The sequence below is a fragment of the Pinus tabuliformis genome, chromosome 7 (genome assembly GCF_031772625.1).
Source record: "Pinus tabuliformis cultivar Carrire ecotype Pingquan chromosome 7, CPIR1, whole genome shotgun sequence".
Taxonomy (NCBI): Eukaryota; Viridiplantae; Streptophyta; class Pinopsida; order Pinales; family Pinaceae; genus Pinus; species Pinus tabuliformis.
The window spans coordinates 1,961,322,170-1,961,344,616 of NC_142293.1; positions in this window are offsets into that span (position 1 = coordinate 1,961,322,170).

Below are 22,447 nucleotides of genomic sequence, written 5' to 3' on the forward strand. Positions count from 1 at the left end.
TAAGTTCCCCCTTAATAGAGATACATGAACCAACTGGAGGCGCATCCAAATCATCAAACCGACCTCTAGAAAGTTCTAGAAGTAACCACAAGTAACTTTTTTAAGATGAAACTCGCGCATTTTGCCTTTTACAGAAGGACGCACCTGTCCCTTAACATACATAGCGTCCAAGGACGCACCTTTTGTGAACATGGTCAGTGTCCCCGCAGGTGAGGCTAGAGAGAACCTGCGACCCCAGAGATAAACATATTTTTTACAAGACTTTCTCTCTTCTTTGAGTTTGAGATGGATAACAGAGGCATAAGACTTGCCTAAGAGGGTAGCATGACTGTTGATTTGAGCCATACTAACTGTAAGTAGTCATGGTGACATTTTTTAGTGTAACAGATTGCCCCCTAAAGTGCGAAACCTGGAATAGATTAGGGTTTTGTAATTCTAGGAAGGGTGAAGCACTTTATCATTTCAAGGATTGTCTTGTGGATGGCCTGGTTGGAACCTGCAATTTTCAACACAAAATACATGGATAAGATTATATCATCACTGAGGTAGGCATTCCCATACTCAGATTCAAAACTTTAACTAATGGACTAACTATTCTAATACAGGAATGATCTTGCAGTACATCATTGTTATAGACTTTTGTAGACACAGTATGGACGCAGCCATCTGTTTATGATTCGTCTACATAGATAATGAATACAAAACTCCTCACAGCCTGGATGGTAGAAACTAGATCCAGGGTCTTCACTTCTACTTCCCGAATTGGTACGATTCTAGCCATGTGATTAAATGATTCGATGTCGAACATGTTAGAAACCACTTGATTACCAGTCGATGATGTAAACTGTTAACAAGCGTGAGAGAAACCACCAGTAATGTCAATGGTTCTCAAAGTACCAAGCACAACCCGTGAAATGTGAATAGATGTTTTGATGTCGAACACTTCACGGAATCCTTTGATCGAAAGTCAATGATGTAAACTGACGTCAAAGGCGAGAAACCTGCCATTGATGCATGCAGACTTCAAGGTGCTGTCGATTCCTAAGTCATCTTTCTAGATAATGTGTCGATGTCGATAGAAAGCGACCCGTTGCAGGCAAGCCCGCAACACGAAATCATTGTTCAAGTTGAAGAAATGTTGCTGTAAGGACTGACTCAGGGATGGTCAAATGGATGACAGTATTTTGCAGATGAAAGTTTTTGCTTGCAGACCTCTTGAACACATAACGACACGACAGATGGCTTGGTGACGAATAACTCAAAGTTAATCCCTGAAACCCGTTAAAGACTTTCAAAGTGGTTTGGTCAACTGTGAGGTAAAAGATTTCCCAACCCAGGTGAATGAAAAGTGTCGTGTTCAAGAGTGGTAATAAAGTTTCTTTTGAGATAAAAGGTAACAAATAGGCTCATTCTTCTCTCTTTTCCCCCACCATTTCTGGCAAGTACCTCTTTATTTTTAACAAGCTTGAGGAGGATAACATATGCTTGATTATAAGCTCATCCTTCGGACGAGTCCAACCTAGTTTAAATTCGAACCCTAGGAAGGAGTGGTTCGTTCCTGTTTGTAATTGAACAGGTCCTTTACTGTAAAAGTTTAACGAGCCCAGTATAGGAGAAACTCGGTGTTTTTCAATTTTAGAGAGTCTGAAAAACTTAAGGAAACTCCACGTTGAACTTTTTCGTAAATTGGTGTCCCTCAAGCCCGAAAAAGTATAAAATAATACCTGGGGGAACCGCTTGATCTTGCGACCAAGGAGTACTTTCATAATAGTGTCGTCGACCTGAAAAGTAAAAAGCGATCAAGGACACGTCGTTTTATTTCCTTATCGAGTTTGAAACGACAAAAACCCGGCAATCTTTTCCTGATTTTACGGTCAAAAAAGGGCTGTAAGAGGACCGTCTTTTAATTCCGTTTTAACGAGTGTAAAAGAAACGCTCGGCAATCTTTTCATGTTTTAGGAGTCAAAAAAGGGCTTAAAAGATGACTCTAAGGTTTCACTTTTTCGTAAGTTTTAACAAGTTCGAAAAAGGGATAAAAATGTACTCATGGTTTTCACTTTTTCGTAAGTTTTAATGAGTTCGAAAAAGGGATAAAAATGTACTCATATGGCCGACTTTCAATTTAATTTACGAGCAGGAAAAGACGGAAAGAACTCGGCATTTTCATTTGTTTTACGAGAATGAAAAATAGCAAAATAATCTCGGGATTTTCATGAGTTTAACGAGTCTTGAAAATAACTGAAATTGACTCGAGATAGGTTTCATTTTTACAAAAGCTTGAAACAGATAAAAACTATGCTTCAAATTAGTTTCATTTTTACACAAGCTTGAAACAGAGATAAAACTGTGCTTGATGCCCCCTAAGCATAACTGTTAGAGCGCATGCCCCCCAGCTTCATTTCATTCAACTAAGGTGGATGAAATGAAGGTTCAAGAACGAGATCATTTGAAAGACTCAACCTAAAACTGTAAGAAAATTATGCAAAAACTGAAATAACTAACCTAAACGTACAACCTAACATCTATGAGGTCTAGTCAAACTCTCGACTCAATGAGAGGAGGATTTGTTTCATTTTTTAACGAGCTTGACACAGGAAAAGAACTATGCTCGGATTTGGTTTCATGTTTACGCAAGCTTGAAACGAAAAACTATGCTTGTTATAAGTTCGCATGCCCCCAGCATAATGACGCAAAATGAGGTACATGCCCCCCAAGCTTCATTGCATTCAATGAGTTGGATGGAATGAAGCTTTACTTTCAAGATCGTGGAAAGACTTGTGGGAGCTGTTTCATTTTTTAGTGAGGTTGACACAGGAAAAGAACTATCCTCAAAACCCTTGTTTCATTTTTTAAACGAGCTTGACACAAGATAAGGAACTATGCTCATAACTACTCTCTACAATCTACCTAACAAAAACTTTACTCTAAAAACCTTGATTCATTTTTTAACGAGCTTGACACAAGACAAGGAACTATGCTCTAAAAACCTTGATTCATTTTTTTAATGAGCTTGACACAAGACAAGGAACTATGCTCATGACTACTATCTAGAATCTACCTACTTAACCTACCCTTGTTTCATTTTTTAACGAGCTTGACACAAGACAAGGAACTATGCTCAAAAATTTCGCATGCCCCCAGTTTAATGATGCAAAATGAGGTACATGCCCCCTAGGCTTCATTGCATTCAACCGGCTGGATGAAATGAAGGTTTACTTTCAATATTTAACTTGAAAAGGGAGTTGTTTCATTTTTAAGGAGGTTGACACAAGAAAAGAACTATCCTCCAACTTGATTCATTTGTTAACGAGGTTGACTCAGTAACAGGAACTATCCTCAAACCTGATTCATTTTTTAGCGAGGTTGACTCAGTAACAGGAACTATCCTCATACCTGATTCATTTTTTAACGAGGTTGACTCAGTAACAGGAACTGTCCTCGCAAAATCCTACTTTCTACAATCTATCTAGCCTAAAATCTAGCTGATTCATTTTTTAATGAGGTTGACTCAGTAAAAGAACTGTCCTCATACTAGCCTGTTTCATTTTTTAACGAGGTTGGCACAGGAAAAGGAACTATCCTCGAACACACTGATTCATTTTTTAACGAGGTTGACTCAGTAAAAGGAACTTTCCTCGCTACAGCCTATTTCATTTTTTAACGAGGTTGATACAGGAAAAAACTATCCTCGTAACTCCTTGTTTCATTTTTTAATGAGCTTGACACAAGACAAGGAACTATGCTCATGACTTCCAGTTTCATTTTTTAACGAGGTTGAGACTAGAAGAAACTATCCTCATACCTGATTCATTTTTTAACGAGGTTGACTCAGTAACAGGAACTGTCCTCAAAACCTACTTGCTACAATCTACCTACTTATCCTAAAATCTAGCTGATTCATTTTTTAATGAGGTTGACTTAGTAAAATAACTGTCCTCATGCTAGCCTATTTCATTTTTTAACGAGGTTGATACAGGAAAAAACTATCCTCGTACACACTGATTCATTTTTAAACGAGGTTGAGAGAGGAACAAACTATCCTCGTAACATTGATCATGGCTTCCAACTGGAAGAAAGACATGTCAATGGACACACCTTGATCATGGCTTCCAAAAGGTCTTCATCCGAAGGAAGAATAGTTTTTTGGAAGGAACACACATCAAGGGACTCAAAAGGGATAAGAACATCGTGTTCAAGTAATCCCATAGAGTTTTCCATGTCAATTACCGGATCTAAATCAAAGGAAGATGAGCAAACAGTGAGAGGCTCACTTACATCGGTAACTGAAAACATGGGACCAGTTGCCACATAATTAACCCGTGGCAGGGTAGATACCACTTTAGAATCAGGAACATTTAGGGGTGTCATATTATTGGTAGTTGAGACAAGACTAGGGAATGAAAGCTGGTCTACAGTCACAATACTGCCATTGTGAGGGAAAGACATCACGCGAAAGAGTGTCGATACGACAGCTTTCATTGCATAAACATAGTCTCGCCCAAGGAGTAAATTGAAATCCAAGGGACCTCGAACTACCATAAGATCAATACAGACAGTTTTACCTTCCAAGGTAATAGAAAACTTAGGAAGGATCCCTAAAGGTTCACTAATTGTTCTGTTAAAAGCTTTCAGATTCTGCGTAATAGGCGCAAGCTGAGGGGAACCCAAAGCTTTCCAAACAGCTGAGGATAAAATACTAACAGAAGCACCTTCATCTACCTGAGTACGATGTATGTCCCTACCACCAGCCTTGACAATGATTTGGAAAGGGATGGAGGAAGGAAGACGAGGTTCTGTCAGTCTATTCCAATCAAAGGAAAAGACCTCAGTACTTGGAGGGGGTTCTGTAGAAACAGGTGAAATGCCCCCCGGCATAGAAGAATCCGATGTAACAAGAAGAACATCAGCGGTATGAAATTTACTCTCGAAAAGGAGAGTGTGATCGACCGAATGTGAAATTGAATCGACCACTTGATCAACTAATGGATCATCAACCTGAGTGACATGAGTTTCACTCTCCAATGGGAGTGTGATCGACTTTACTTGAATTTAGATCAATCACTCCGTCAGTTGACGGTAGGTTGGGAGAAAGTTTACGGTAACCAGTTGGAAATTCTTGCTGTGGAACAGTAAGGTTTTCCAACAATGTTGAGGCTTCATCCATGTGAGGGCAAATGTGAGTTTGATGACTCCCTTTGCATAACTTACAAGGAAACCTAACTTTACCCTTTTTCCCAGGAACCTGACTATCACTGGTTGATGGATCAATGGAAAGTTGATGAGATTTTTCTGACCATACTTCCAAGACCTTTGGAATACCAGGACAATTGACAAGGAAGTGGTCACCCTTACAAAGCCTGCAAGGGTATTTAGGTTTACGATGCATGTCGGAATTTTCCTCAACACAACTAACACTTACAGCCGTGGTTGGTTGGTTGACTTCTTTTTTATCTTGCTTCTTCTTCTTCTTCTTCTTTTTCTTCTTCTTCTTAGCCTCCTGGTTACTAGCTTCAAGGCTTTTACCAGGCGAAGAGGAAGAAATGGAGGAAGAAAAATTAGGCGAAGAAGGTAAAGGGTCAACAGAAGGTTGGTGATGTTGAGATGGTGAACTCTGTTGAGGTGAAGCATCCGGTTGAGATGGAACAATTGGAGTATTTTGGGCCAACGAAGTTGAAAATAACCATATCGGTAAACCTATTGTAAATCCAGGTAATGACAAAGTAGCCATATAAGGAGGACCAACATTTCCAAAGTAAGGAAAAGTACTAGGATTCTCATTAGGAGGGGTTCCTAGGTTGATAAATTCCGGAACATTTGCCATTATATTCAACTTCAGTGAATTTTATTAACAATTTAAAACTAAAATTAACAATTCACAATTCACACTTAACAACTAAAATTCACAATTCACACCTATGGTCTCTAAAAGTAAAAACAAACAAATTAACACACGCTATCAAATCTAGGAGTCAAACCATACACAAACAGTAGCCTTCCGGACCGAAAACACTAGTTGGTGATGAAGCCCAACATCGCCGAATTCAGTACAGAAGTGGTGGGTGGAACAGTTACCCCGGCAACCTGCTTAATGAATAGACTGGACCAAGTTCCTCCACTTTAACCGTCTCGAGTGAAGTGAACCCCCCAGAAAATCCAAGTGAGTATAGCCGACGTCTGCTCCAGGTACAGTGGGACCTTCCCTCCACCGTCACCTCGGTAGAACCCTAAAGATTATGGTCACTAAAGTTACCAATCACAACAATTACACCTGGGGGAACAGTCTAAACTCCGACAGCACGCAAGGGCAGAGTAGCAAGCTCAATCCCCTTACCGGCTCCTTGACAACAATCCAAGGTTTACCGATAAGTGACCCCTGGCTCCTCGACAATGGTTAATCCGAGGTTTACCGTTTGTAATACGTACTGTCTGGCGTCGTTCCCAACGAGGGAGGAATGATCCCCTCACTGGTTCGGACACGAGCTCGTGCTTCTCCTTTAAGAGGAGCTTTCCCAGAGTGTAACTGAAACAATTGGATTTAATCTACTCAAGATAAACTATCTGTTTGGTTTTGTAGTCTTGGAGAGTTAAGTACTCACCTACTCCAAGACCCTAGCCTAAGCTATGTTGGTGTTTCAGAGCCCTAGAAATGTAAAAATTACTAGATGAATTTTAATTAAGCGCTGTGTTATTAAGGCTGTTATTACTCAAATGGGTAAATGGAGATGAAACCAATGGTGTTATGACCCGACTCAACTGAATGCAATCGAATATGATAATGCAATCCTTTCAATTCGATGAATCCTAACTAGAGTAAGGAGAGAGTTTCCATTCACTTCCAACAATGCAAAAAATTGATCATTAAGAGAAAATTTAACAAATTCTCTAATGCACTAATTTCATCAAGAAAAACTAATGCAAATCAATTCCAAACCAATTTTTATTTTTATTTTTGTGTAAATTCAAATCAAAGAAAGCTGATCTAAATCTACGATTGATTTTTCAGAATGTAAACTATGCAATTGTAATCTATGCACAATTCACATGAAAAGTATGAAAATGTAATCTATGCACATTTTTCATTCATATTCTGAAACTGAGAACTCTAATTATGCAAATGTGATCTATGCAAGAGAATTCTCAAACACAAGATGATTCTAATGTAATCTAAGAACCAATCAAGTGCAAGTCGAGAAAATTGGGTGAGAGTTCCAAAGATCAAAACATAAAAACACTCAAAGGCGATTAACACTCATACACAATTTAGCCCCCCCCCCCGACGAATGAGGGGGAAATTTTTTTTGCAAAAACAAAAGCAAAAAGATGAAAAATTGTGAAAAGACTGAGAGAAACCTCCAAGTAATGACCAAAGGAAATCAAATTAAGAATTTCTCAAAAAAGAGACTCAAAACACCCAATTGATGAAAGCTAAAAGCAGGAATGCTAATGAAACAAGTTCAGGTGAAAATTTTTGACAGGGTACTAAAGGATCTGGGCAGAAAACACTAAGAAAAAACAAAATCTAAAAGCAATTAAAGAAAAAATGGAGTTTTCCTAAATTTTTACAGGAAGACGCAGGCAACCCGTTAGAACAGGCGCAAGCCCGCTCTGTGCAAACGGCAAAAGCGCGTCCAAAGACGCACTGTGCAGTACTCAGAGGGTGCGTCCTTCTGGAAAAGTTAAGAAAAACCAAATCTAACTAAATCTAAAGCTAAGCCACCCAAATACTAATTCTCACAGTCAAAAACCAGAAAATAAAAATGATTTTCTCAGAGCAAAGTTCACACAAAGGAAAAGACTTTCTCATTAATGGATTCCCCAACGGAGTCGCCAATTTGTCACACGGAATTGGTCAAGGGTGCGGACACAGCTGACCTTCCTAGAAGTCTAAGACATTCTAATGACAAACAAGACAAAATGGAGTGATCTTTCTCTAAATACACCTTTTACAACATGAAAACTACAAGTGTTTAGGCTTACCTTATTCCAAAATGCTGTTGTTGAGGTCCGTTCTTGACGATCCGGATGAGCTCCTCCTTCAAGTCAATTCCTGCAACCACAAACAATCAAACAATTACCAAGCACTTGCATTTCATATAATAAAACATATATTCAACATGCAGACCAAGGAACACATGAAATAACTCATTAACACAAGCTATTGAGAAAAATAAACCAGTTTGTATTAATAACGAAACAAAGAAACTCTTACAACCTAGCCTTGGTGTTGTACAAGTTCCTCCCAGGGTCCATCAAGGGGTTTCCTCTACTTTGACAAAGCTCACCCTCTTCCAAGTAGAATCAAGTAAAGACAATCTCTCCTCACAAAGGCTCTAATGGAAGACCTAAATCCTGCAGCATTTATCCAAAGAAAATGTATAGCTCCAACCTCTCCTCCCTCTGGCTCAATGTCTTTATTTATAGTGCTGTAAAGAGGTTATTTAGGTCCACCATCAATGGGATAATTCCCCTCTTTGGGTGGGATAGCTCCCTTATTGATGGGATAAGTTCCCCCTTAATAGAGATACATGAACCAACTGGAGGCGCATCCAAATCATCAAACCGACCTCTAGAAAGTTCTAGAAGTAACCACAAGTAACTTTCTTAAGATGAAACTCGTGCATTTTGCCTTTTACAGAAGGACGCACCTGTCCCTTAACATACAGAGCGTCCAAGGACGCACCTTTTGTGAAGATGGTCAGCGTCCCCGCAGGTGAGGCTAGAGAGAACCTGCGACCCCAGAGATAAACATATTTTTTACAAGACTTTCTCTCTTCTTTGAGTTTGAGATGGATAACAGAGGCATAAGACTTGCCTAAGAGGGTAGCATGACTGTTGATTTGAGCCATACTAACTGTAAGTAGTCATGGTGACATTTTTTAGTGTAACAAACTCCTCTTGGCTCTTTTCTTGTTTATCAATAAAAGCTATTCGAGTTTTCCTCCATGCTTTTGTGTCATTGATGCTTGATACATTTGTATGGTCAATTTACATATGATCCTAGATTGTTTATGATTATAGATCCATGTCTTTGTATAGTGCTATGCTTCTATGATCTTACAGGTACTTTGTAAAGCTGGGCGTGCAAGGGAGCAGGTAGCTGAAGATTATCAAAGAAGAGAGGAATCAAATCAGGAGATTAGCGAAAGACAGAGGTTGGTCTTTCTGTTCCTCTCTATCTATAATTCATAAAGGAAAAATGAAAGTAGCTTTTCTCTGTTTCTTTCTAAGGCAGCTGTCACACCTTAGTGGGATAGAGCAGTTCTATATAGACACTTTTCCCTGTAACAGAGGGGCTATGTCTAGAGGTTATGTCCACCATCTTCTTCTTTCCCTGAGGGCTTATCATCGGGAAAACAAATTTTCCAGTTTTGGAAATGAGCTTACTGCATTGTTTTCCAATAACCAAAGAGATGACGGTAGGCAGTGCTACCTCCAGTATCCTGTACAACTTATTTCCCAAGGTAACAATAACATCGTGAGGCCTTGACACATACATAGAATGTCACTTCCCCAAGTCTGTTTGGCCTAATAATACATCAAAAACATGAAGAGGAGAAACATCACCTAATACCTCATCCATGAAGAGCTTGATGCCGTATGGAAGAAAAAATTGTTGGCTGACCCAAATATCCTATTCTTGGTTAGGCCACCCGATGGTGTACGATTGTGGGTGTGTTCTAGTCGGTAAGCCCAACCACTTCTTGACCTCTACTGAAGTGAGGCTATTTTGGTAGCCGCTGTCGATAATGAACTATAGTGGGGAACCATTTACCCAAATGTTGGAGTGGAAGAGGAGCTCCTCCTCATCTGGACCTTCGGGTTCCTCCTTCTAGATATTCATGGTGGAAATAGTGGCGTTGGGCTCTGCATCGATAATCTGCTTCCCTTTGTCATTTTTCTTCTTGCATTTTGACATAGAGTCAGAATATGCATCTGATTCAGAAGCCTTCAACTCGGCCACCAGTGACTGCTTGGCCAGAAACTCACTTCTGTTGTGATTGGAGCTCTTATGGAACCCACACCACTTTCCTGTGTCCTTCTTTAGCTTCGCGGTGTTGTTCTTTAATGGCGGATTTAGTGGGTTGTCTGAGGTAGCCCTAGCTTGGCTTTGTCCTTAATTATGCGGTTTTGGGGCACCTTTCCCTTGCTTCAGGTTCACAAATCAAAGTCTCATTTTCTCTATTTAAGCTTCTGATTAATATTGAAAGCATATCGATACACCGTGCCAAGCGAGGAGATGTTCAGGAACTCCATCTCATCCTAGATGTATCTTTGTAGGCAGTCATAGTACTTGAGTACCAAATGTTTCTCAGAATCCTTGATACCCAACTTCGTGCGAAGGGTATGAGAAACATTGGTCAGCTTTGAGACGTCTTGGTCCATTCCTTGTCATAACATGGTCCACTTTTTGTATTTATCCTGATAGCTCCCGATAGGGTAGTACTGCTCCTTGATGGCATCCTGGAATGAATTCCAAGCGCATGCGGCTGAATATAATGAGGGCACACTTTCATCCTTCTACTTACAGTAGGTTTCAACCAATCCTTGACATGGGGGGTGACTTTGAGAAATGAAAAAGTAATCTTTTCCCGGCTGGAAAAATCATGAACCTAAAAACATCCTTCTAGTAGATTTAACTATTTATCTACAACATCTACATCTATTTTGCCCTTAAATATGGGAATGTGAAAGTTTACTTGTACCTTAAAATGAGTGGTGCCTCTAGAGTGGTTGTTGGATATGGATGCACCACCGGTAGGAAACTATTGAAGGATTTGGGTAAAGTTATCCATCATTGTGTTCCTTTGTTTCTCAAGGGCCTCCTTGAGAAATAGTTTGATGGAATCTCGTGCTCCCTCATCTTTCTTTTCTTCCCCCATGGACGTCCATCGAGTTTTACGAGGCTGATCTTGCAAAGGTTAAACAATATCGAGCCCTAACTCCTTATATCCCGACCTCGTTGGGGACATGTAAAGAAGGATCAAGAAAGAGAAGACCGCTTTGATACCATTGATCCAAATTTAAACAATAATGCAACAAACTACAGATATAACCATAAACACAAATATGTATCATAAATAAAACTTCATTTCATTAATATCAAATAACTGAAATACGCTTACATACAAAATAGAAATAAGCTAACTCGGGTGATGGTAGCTTATGTCTGAGAAGAGATGTGGTGGTTGCATGCATATGAACTGTGATACAATGAGGCTTGAAGGCCTATTTATTATTGAGAAACAATGGAAAATTGCAAACATACAAAAACCTAACCCTAGGAGATGAAACACCAAACTATGGGCCCTGTTAGGTTACATTGGTACATCAACTTCCAAGGATTGTAATTTTGGCATACTATCTCTATTTGACGCACACAATACCTTGTTAGAAATATCTATCCAAGGAATACATCCACCAACAATAAATATCAAGTTGACACCTCATATTTTCTACCAGTGACTTTCCAAAAAAACATAGTTTGGGGCCTCAAAATGGCTCCATAAGTTTAGGAGCGAAAAAAATGCCAAAAATAGTAAAATGTGCTACAATTAAGGAAACTAAAAAACTGATAGAAACAATTGTGGGGGTCCAAGTGGAATAGGGTGGTGGCCACCAATATCCACCTAGATCACCCCTCTTAGTATTTTTTCCAACAATTGGTATCAGAGCAAGTCCTTCAACAGAAACTTGATCGCTTGAAGGAGATTTGTCAAAATGAGTAGTCAAGAAGGAGTATGTTCTATCAGACAACCTATATTTAATGGAACTAAATTTGTCTTTCGGAATGCTAAGATGAGAGAATACTTGTAGGAACTAGGAGCTAATGTATGGGAAATCGTTGAAAGCATATATCAATATCCAACCTCCATTCCCACAAATACTGCAGGAAAGAAACAATGTGAAATCAATTCAGAAGTTGTAAATGACATCTTGCAAGTCTAGCTGAGTCCAATCTTGTGAAGGTAATGCAGTTGAACACAACAAAGGGAATGTGGGATAATATTATCAAAGCTATGAGGGCGACACCAAGGTAAAAAGTGTTAAACTCCAAACATACAGAATACATTATGAGACACTGAAAATGCATGGTGATGAATACATTGTAGCATTTTTTCTTAGAATAGATGAAATCGTTAATTCCATGAGAAATCTTGGTGAAGAAATAAAATATTCTATCGTTGTTGAAAATATTTTGAGATCGCTAACTTTGAAGGTCGATTCCAAAGTCTCCTCTCTTGAAGAAATGCAGGATATGAAAAGTCTCACACTTGATCAACTCCATGGAATACTAACAACATTTGAGATGAGGAAAGGTGGTCCTTTAGACATAAGAGAAGCAGTCTTCAGAGCTACTATAAAAGGAATGGAAAAGGAAGAATCAGGTTACGTATCAGATGAAAAAATAAATAGGAGAATGTTTGAAAACAAGATAAGTTTTTATACACATGAAGATAGTGATCGTCTTTCAAATGGTGAAGAAAGTGAGTCTGATCAAGAATGTCAATTACTTATGGAATTTGAGGATAGAAGTAGTAATGGGTTTAATGGCGTAGAAGAAAAAAATACATTTAAAATATTTGACAAGAATATGTCAAATGCAGTAATAGTTGCAAATGTCAAAAAATATTCAAGTTTAGGAGTAACCTGCTTTGTGTTGATCAATAATGAAGAATACAATATTAAAGAGTTATAAAGTATGGACCTTTTTGTTGTCTGTGATCCATTTCCTTGTTTATGAAATAATGACGATGATGATTACAATTAAGAAACTGAACTTTCACTCATGGGTAAAAGTGAAATTAAGCACTCTAAAAGGAAAACAGATTTAAAAATGATGCCTCTAGAAGTAAAATATAAAGGCAAGTCAAAAACAATGGAAAATGAAAATGTGTCTATGCTAAGTAAATATAGTTATCAACAATGGAAGGAAAAGATAAAGTCTAATCTAAATAATCTTTATGTTTGGTGTCTAGTATACAATGGCTACACCAAGTCTCCTCCATCTGATGAGGAAGTTCAAAAGAACAATAATGCTTTCAGTAACATCTTTTGTAGCATACTTGATTCAAAATTAAACAAGGTTATGTATTATACATATGCGAGGAAAATATGGCATAAGATACAAGAAATCAATGAAGAAATCCCAAAGAGGGAACTATAAGGTAATCATATCCTTAACAATTTTATATAAAATGGAGTTATTGATTCAGAAGAAGACAGGTTAGAAGAAATTCTCGATCTTAGAACAAAACTTGATCTTGCTTTACAAAATATTGCTAAGCTTAAAGATAATTTGTAGGCTTATGATAAAAAGGATCATGCTGGTAGGTATCTAAATAAAATTATGAAGGTCTTGAAGATGAGATCGTCTCTCTAAAAGAAGATCTTGAAAAATTAGATAACCAGAATGAAGAACTACTTCAAGACTTTGAAGAATAAGGAAATGGGTTGAAAGAAGAGATTCTCAAATTAAAACAAGAGGAATAATTAAGAAGGGTTGAAGAAGTTATGAAGAAGCAATATCTAGAAAAGGAAAAGCAATATTAGGTTGAGGTAAGCATACTAAAAGGTAAATTAGAAGAAAAGGATAAACGTTTATGATTTCAAGATAATGCTAAGATTTTGGATAATATTCTTAGTAGTCAAAGGTCTCCTACCATCAAATTTGATCTTGGTTTTCATGAAACTGTTGAAGGAGAATCTGGTTCACAAGCTGAGGCAAGGAATTTAAAAAGTAATAATGCAAAACTTGACATGCTCAACAGAGAGATAAAAAGTCAACCTAATCAACAGACAAGGAAAATGAATCTTCAAAGGAAATAGTTTACTCCTAACTATATAATTCTTAATCGATTCTCTCCTCTGGCCAAAAATTTTGAATGCTTGATATGCCATAATTATGGACACGTTGCAGCCAGTTGTGGAAGCATATTATTTCAATCACAAGAAAATCACTGCTTCACATTAAGGTCCTCAGCCACCAGTACTCAGGTCTCTTTAAGCGATATTGTTTTTCTTGAAATGAATATGGTCACAAAGCTATTGAATGCTTCAAAAGGAATATGAAACACAAGTATTATGATTTCTTTTCTCATATAAGATGTTATGCTTGTAACAAGTTTTGGAATGTAGTAAAAGAATGTAGGAAGAAGTCTATGGATCACCACATACAACATGATAAGAAACTAGATAACAATATTGATTTCAGAAGACCTGGAAAAGATGGATCCACCAACATTTTTCATAAAAGAAGAAAGAAGAGGAACATATAAGGTGTGGTCTTGCGCTTTTCTCATTTGAAGAAGATGATGAATGGTACATAGTTATCAGATGCTCACATCACATGACAGGAGATAAGAATAAGATAGAGTCTCTCAAGAAAAATCAATATGGTAATGTTATTCTTGGAACTAATGTTCCAACAAAAGTTCTTGGAAAGGGTAAATCCAAAATTAATAAACATAGAGGAGTAGATGATAAGAGATGAAGAATATTATAAGTATAGGTCAAATGGAATATAAAAGAACATAATTTTGTTTATATCAACCAAGTGCAAGGTTATGGATGAAGAAATTAGAAAACTCATAGCAAGAGGATATAGAAACCCAAACAAATTATATGTTCCTGAAAAAAAAGAATTCTTGCAGACATGAGGAGGATTCAGATTCAGAGTAAAATAATATGGTTCCCATTGTAGTCCATTATACTTAAAATAATACTTCTAACAATGACTATAGAAGTGATGAGAGGTACATGAGAACAAAAGACGATTATCAAGTCCTCGGGATTAGTTATGTGTAATCTCAGGGGGAGCAATATACATTTTGTCTTGATGATGCTTCCTATGATTGTTTTGATATTCATATATACTACTGACAGTGCATATGGTGTAGTAACAGTGAAAAGGTACATACATTAAAGGCTCAAGGAGAGCTAAAATTTCAACATTTAATTTTTGTACGTGGATCCTATAAATACATCACGTATATACACAAGTTCTGCTCTGAACAGTCGTGTATATTTTGTTGTGATGAAGAAGATGTGGGACAGACTCAAGAAAAGGATATGATATACTTCAAATAATTATGATTTTTCTTTGTTTTTCTGATCATTGATGGTTACAGTCTGTTGATGTTATTTAGAAGATTTCTTTTCGCCAATGCCTTAATGAATAACTGATTAAGAAAGACACCTTGATGTTCTTACTAAGATATGAGATGATATGATCAAATCTAATAATGAACAATTAGCACATGTTTAGGGGGAGCATTTGCTATGCTTCTAATAATGCATTGGTGGCATTATGTTTTCTTTCAAATTCCTTGATACATAATGATGCTTATTAATCGTAATGTTGCTTATATTATTGAAGTTCTTGATTAATGATGAAGAAGTGCATGTTGCTATCCATATTGATGCTAATAGATTCTTATAGTGCAAAGGCTAAATAGTTTATGATGGTTGCTAAAGACAATTGGTCTTGTGACCTCACTATAGAGGTCTTTGGTTTCATCTATACATGTTATATATGTCATTCGATCTAAAGGTCATGTAAAGACCTACGATGTAATCATTGTCAAATTCTATCATGTATGGACTATTATGGTCAAGTTATTTTGGGTATATGATGTAATTTGTAACCCCACTGTGATTGGGTGGTTGAAGTCAAATATGTAAACCCGTTGTGATTGGGTGGTTGATGTAAGTTTGATTCCTTGTTGATAGGAAAGGTTATGTATGGTTGAGTCATAAATTCATGTACTTCATTGAACATCCTTTAGAAATTTCATCATGTGCTCATTGGGAGCATGGTCAACATTCAATATTCACATTTAGCAGTTCAACAAAGTAGCCTTCATTCAACATTGGTCAACCCTTTTCCCTTGATGTCAAAGGGGGAGAGTAACTTAGTCCTTCAAAACATTGTTGCTTAACTTGATGTGTTTTATAGGTATCTAGAGGTGATGGTGACAAACACCAAAGTGGTTGACATCAAGTCCAAAGGCAGAGATTTTTTTGCATTACGACTAATGTATGGAATTATGACTTATGTGTTGTCCTCGATGGCAACCTACTTGATGAGTTGTCCTTTGATGGAAACCAACTTGATAAATATGGTAACAGGATGTGTCTACACATGTGACAAATAATTTGGATAAAGAGATACTAGTTTAGAGGCATAGAAATGGAAAATATGAAATTTCAAGAAGTATACATGAGTTATGTTAGGTAAATTCATGTACACACACAGGTATGAAGAAGCAAAGGCACGTACAATTTCTGCACCATGGTATTCAAAACACCAGGGGTCCTTACCATGGTATTTCCCTATGGTATTGATCCCAACAACAGATGTTTTGATCTCATCTAAGAAAACCATCAACAAGAGTATGGTTTTGACCTATGGTATTCAATACAGGCTATACTATATAAGGAGATGAAGATCCAAGTGGTAGAACGTGTGAAAGTGATGAATATTTTATGAATAGTTAAATCTGAAGCAAATATGCATGTAATGGGTTGTAAATGTTTTGCAATATTGATTATGAAGTGATTTGATCTATGCTGATAGTGTCTTAACTCATGATCTTTCTTTATATGTCGAGATATGGTATGTCTGAAGTTTTATGATGTAGTGAAGGTTTGTGCCAGTAATTGTAGATTTGTACGTTGGTTTTACAACATGAAAGGTGCGTGTACACGTGGGTTTGATACTGGTAAGTCACGTATATATTTGGATATATACATGGGTTTGTTTCGTGAAAAGCGCATACACACGCATGATTGTTTTGAAGAAGTCACGTATAGAAACTAGGGATTTTGATGAAAAGGATAATCAGTCTTGCTATTTTTTTGTTGTCTATTAATGAAGTCTTGCTTGACGTTATGAGATGAAGAATAATGTTTAAAATATGAATTGACTAATTGAAGAATGATGAATATACTTGTTGTTTTTTATTGAAGTTTATTTAAGGTTCCATGATTGTTTCAGAATGATGCAGTGGATCTGTGTATGATTAAGTATTTGTTTCAGAGTCACAATGGTTCATTTTTCATGATTCCATGGTTCACTTTCAGGTTTCAGTGGTTTAAGAACTATATGCAGGTATGCTTTGTGAAAAGCACGTACACACGCAGGTTTTCTACTGTAAGGTAGCATATATATTTTGATATATGGTTGATCAGTGTTTGTAGTAACAAAATCTCATTTTTGTGTTGTGCAATATGTTTATTGGTATTCTAGCTATATTGATCTAACTGTTTGAGTTGTTTAAGTTTTAGTTTTAGTTGATTGGTTAAGTTTTAGTTGATTTGGTTGACTCAGTGATTGGATCAGAGATTGGTTTTTTCAGATAATGATTGTGTGGTTTGTTTCAGTAATCAGTTTGAGCTTTAATAATTGGTCTTGGGATTAAATATTGGTAGTGTGTTCACTCTGAAAATTTGATGAAACATGGCCTATAGTTGTAATGTGTTCTATCAGGCGGATCTAATATGAAAATTTATGAAACATTTTCCTTGGGCATGTTGAAGGTTGGAGCCTTTAGTGAGGGAGTTAAAGATTTCTTCCAGTGGCAGCTGGTAAATCATATCAAAAGGTTGGAACTCCCTTCTAGTGCATGCTAGTAAATGAGATTAGCGGGTTAGAGCTCCCTTCTAGTGGGCGTTGGAGAATAAGAGAATGTTGTAGCCTTTTGCAAGTGGGTCCCTACATGTTGGTATCATTATGTGCCAGTACAAGATAGTAATAATTTTTTCTTCATAATAAAAAGAGGATAGAGACGACAAGAACGATGGTTTTGTTCCCACATTGGGTTTCCACGTTAAATATTGGTGTTCATGTGTGATGATTATTTGTGATGGTTTATTTTATTCTTACTGCACATGGTTACTTTTTATTTAATTCTTAATGAAGTACTAAAGCATTGGATCAAGATAAACAAAAGATGAATTAACTGAAAAAAATATGTTTTACTGGATATACATTAGCTGTGTGAATAAAAGTCATGTACACACACGTGTTCTCTTTAGTAAAGTCGCGTACAAAAATTAGGATATGAATTTGAAAAGTTTAATGGCTTGAAAATATTGATTCACATCCCATCCTCTCAATATTTTTACCAATAGTTTTTACCAAGTGAGTTACTCATCCCATAATTTTTTTTTAACTTGAGCAGATGTGAGCAGTAAACTTATGTGCCAGGTTGCAGAATTACCAACCTCCTCAATGACCATCTAATAGGTAAATGTATGAACATTAATCTCTAGTTTAATCATCATGGTGCATAGTTTGGACTTCTATTGGTTCATTATTTCATAGAATTTGCAGATTAGACTTTAGAATTCAGTCAACAACAATTGTTTGAGTAAGTGGGTTGCTGGATCCTAGCAGCGGAAATATCGTGAGTTTTTGAGATCTCCATGCGAGAAAAATCTGGTTTAATGCATTATTTTATTTCTTAACATAAAATTATGGAGTTTGTGGGTAGATATAAAAATAACACTAAAGTTTAAGTGTTAAATGCATTGTAAGGTCGAGTTTTGATGCCTTGAGTGCAATGTTGTAGGGGTAAAGAAGTAGTAACTGACCTGACTAAGTCGAAATTTGACCCATATTGGAATTTTCGTAAGTATTGTGAGAAAGGTGCTGACCCTGATTCAAGATGCCTTGCTTTTAAATAGTTTTCTGACCCCAATTCCCTATTTTCATGTAGCGGTTTTGACGATTGTTTTGAATAATTTAGCACTCTGAAAGTTGTGAGGTTGGAAGTATAGGAATATTTTCATTTTAAAAAAGCTCATGAGGAAGGTTTTGGCTTCAACTCCATATAATGGTTTTTTAGATAGTCAAGAGGTCATAGTTCTATTGGGATAAAAAAAAAAATTGTGGAAGAAAAAAACTCCTAGCTCATTGAGGCATGATGCATAGACACAAGAATGTGTTAATTATTTACTTTCTAAAATTTTCAATGTCAAAATTTGATGCATATTTCCATTTCAACAAGACCCGTGAACAAGATATTAATCCAAACTATATATCATGGTGTTTTTAATAGTTGGAGAGTCAATGTTCTATTGTTATAAATATCTAGTTGGCGAAGAAAATAACAACGAGCTTAGTCGGGCCCGACGCATATATTTAACAACTTAAGTTTCTAGAATTTTTAAAACACTAAATTTATTGGAATACAAGTTATAGTTTAACCAACCAGAAATCATAATATCACATAATTTCCATCTAGAATAACAAAAACATAAAAAGAATTAACAACAAAATTAAACCTTCAATGATATTGAAGAACTTTTGAGACCAGTGCTACCAATATTTTGAGCTTCCATCAATGGGATTTTCTAATCTTCTTTCTTCCTCAGTTTTATAAATAAATGAACATGCTCGAACCATGGTTGTAAGATTACAATTAAAAAAAATCAAATTAAGAATAAGTGCATCCCTCTTCATGCCAATTTTTTTGTTTTCTTTGGACTCGGATGAAAATCGTAGTCGAGGTCAGGCTCAACTTCCTCATCTGGAAGTCGGCGTGTGTATGGAGAAGAATCAGAAGGAAAAGGTAGATCTCTGACCCATCTTGGAAAAGGATGAACTTCAAGTGATCTTGAAGTTGCAACTGATGTTTAAGTTAGTTATTTTTTACTTTTTTAATTTATCAACCATATTCAAATTATTTTTCTCTTTAAAGTTGTGAGGTCGAAAAGTATATAGATATTTGCATTTTCAAAAGGCTCATGAGCAAGGTGTCGGCTTCGACTCCATATCATGGTGTTTTATGTAGTCAAGGATTTTGATTTCTATTGAAATAAACATCTAGCTATGGAAGAAAATAACTCTAAGCTAGGTTGGGCATGACGCATAGACACAAGGATGTGTTAATTATTCACTTCTAAATTTGTGATGTCGGAAGTTGACGTGTCTTTCTGATTTCACAAGATCCATGAGCAAGGTCTCGAACCCGACTCCATATTGTGGTATTTTAAATAGTCAGGGAGTCAAAGTTCTATTGGCATAAATATCTAGTTGGCAAGGAAAATAACACTAACCTCAGTGGTGCCCGCCACATAGATTTGATGTTTTAAGTTTCTAAAATTTGTTGGACGATATTTCCATTTCCACAAGAGCCTTGAGAAATCAATATATGAAAACAAATATCTTGTTAGATCATTATATTTTTAGTTTAGAGTTTGATCCTATGTATACTAGTTTTCTCATGCCCTTTACGTTCACTGCACTTTCATAGGACACATTGCTACTACTAATTTTTTTCATGAAATTCTGAGTTTCCAATGGTGGGATTTTCTAATGTATGTTATTCCTCTGTTTTATACATAATAGAACATGTTTGAGGCATGGTTGTAAGAGTAATTTTAAGAAAAATAAAACTAAGAATAAGCGAATTCATCTGCATGTCAGTTTCTTTGGTTTCTTTGGACTTGGGAGAAACTAGTATTTGAGGTGAGGCTCAACTTCCTCGTGAGGAATTCAACATGTGTATGGAGAAGAATCATAATGAAAAGGTTGACCCCTGACCCATGTTGGAAAACACTAACATTCAAGTGATCTTGAAGTTGAAATTGGTGCTTAAATTAGTTATTTTCGACTTTTGTAATTTATGAACCATATTCACATTTTTTTTCCTTTAAAGGAGGCATAACGAGGTTCATATCCTTTTAAAAATTTAATAGTAATTTGTATGTATTTTTTGGAATTGTTATGTTCAACTTTTGGATAGAAAAAATAATAATCTTTCAATAAATTTTCTTTAAATAAATTTATCTTATAAAAATAATTTATTCAAGTTATTATTTTATTAATAAAAAAATAAAGTATTTAAAATTAAATTTAGTAAATAATATGTTATATGAAAAAAAAATAAAAAATTATAGAAGCGCCAACTATACATATATGTTTCTTTTGTGGGCACTCCTAGAAGCAGGTCGGAGGTCGGGCTGACCATGAGTTTAGAGGCCAGCCTTATCTATTGAACAATACTATGACACTTCCTATGCACATATTTCTTTTTTGGCCCCTGTGGTCTTTCTAGACACTCCCAACTATTGGCACTCCCCGACCAATTCAGCTACAACTACAATACTTCACGTGAGTTGGCGTGAGCCTTGACAAATTCAATAGAGGTTGTGATACCTGTTTTGTTTAAATACTAGTTTAATGAAAAATATCCACGTATACATTAATGTTGATATTTGGTGAGATTAAAGTACTTTGTTGTTTTACCACGAAATGAGCAGCAATGGTCAAATTATTAATTATCTTGTTTCATGGTTTTTATCGTTTGTGTTGGGATTTGAGAGTAATGATGTCATTTATTACCTGTAAATTGAAACTTATTGCACCGTCGATGTTTTATTTCTTTTCTCATACATATTATTCTTGTAATGTACTTTTTTATTCAATATAAATTGAAAATATAATTTTTGGGTGTTATTTCCTAGAATCCAGGTTCACCAGTATTACTATTTTTTTTAAAGGACTTAAATGAGATCTATCATCAGTTGATATGTTATAAATTAAAAGTTAAATATGTAGTAAAATTAGTCATTATTATACCTTTACCGTGTGACATTTAGTGAAAAAAATTGTTAGTTTTTTTTTTTTTTTATAATTATAAATGAGAAAGAAAATAGTTTTTATAATAATTTATTTATTTATTATTGACTAATTTTTATAATTTTTATTTGAAAAAATAAATAGAAATAACCATATTCACATTATTTTTTTCTTTAAAGGAGGGATGACAGGTTCATATCTTTTAAACATTTTAATAATAATTTGTTTAAATTTTTATATAGTTTGTCGGTTTGTTATTTTTAACTTTTTGATAGCAAGAATAACAATGTTTATGTAATTTTTTTTTAAAGGACTTAAATGAGGTCTATCATCAAGTCTATCATCAATTGATATGTTATAAATAAAAGTTAAATATCTAGTAAAATTAGTCGTTATTATACCTTTACTGTGTGACATTTAGCGAAAAAATTTGTTTTTTTGTTTTATAATTATAATAAGAAAGAAAATAGTTTTTATAATAATTTATTTATTTATTATCTTCTAATTTGAATATTTTTATTTGAAGAAATAAATAGAAATAACCATATTCACATTATTTTTTTCTTTAAAGGAGGGATAATGTGTTCATATCTTTTAACATTTTAATAATAATTTGTTTAAATTTTTACATAGCTTTTCAATTTCTTATTTTAAGCTTTTTGATAGCAAGAATAACAATGTTTATGTAAAATTGCTTAAAATAAATTTATCTTATATGAATAATTTATTGAATTTATTTTTTTTATTGATAGAAAAATAAAATATCTTAAATCAAAAAAGTTATAAATTATAAATTATAAAGAAGTCATCTATACATATATATTTCATTTGTGTGTCATCTTTCAAGTAAGTTAGAGATTG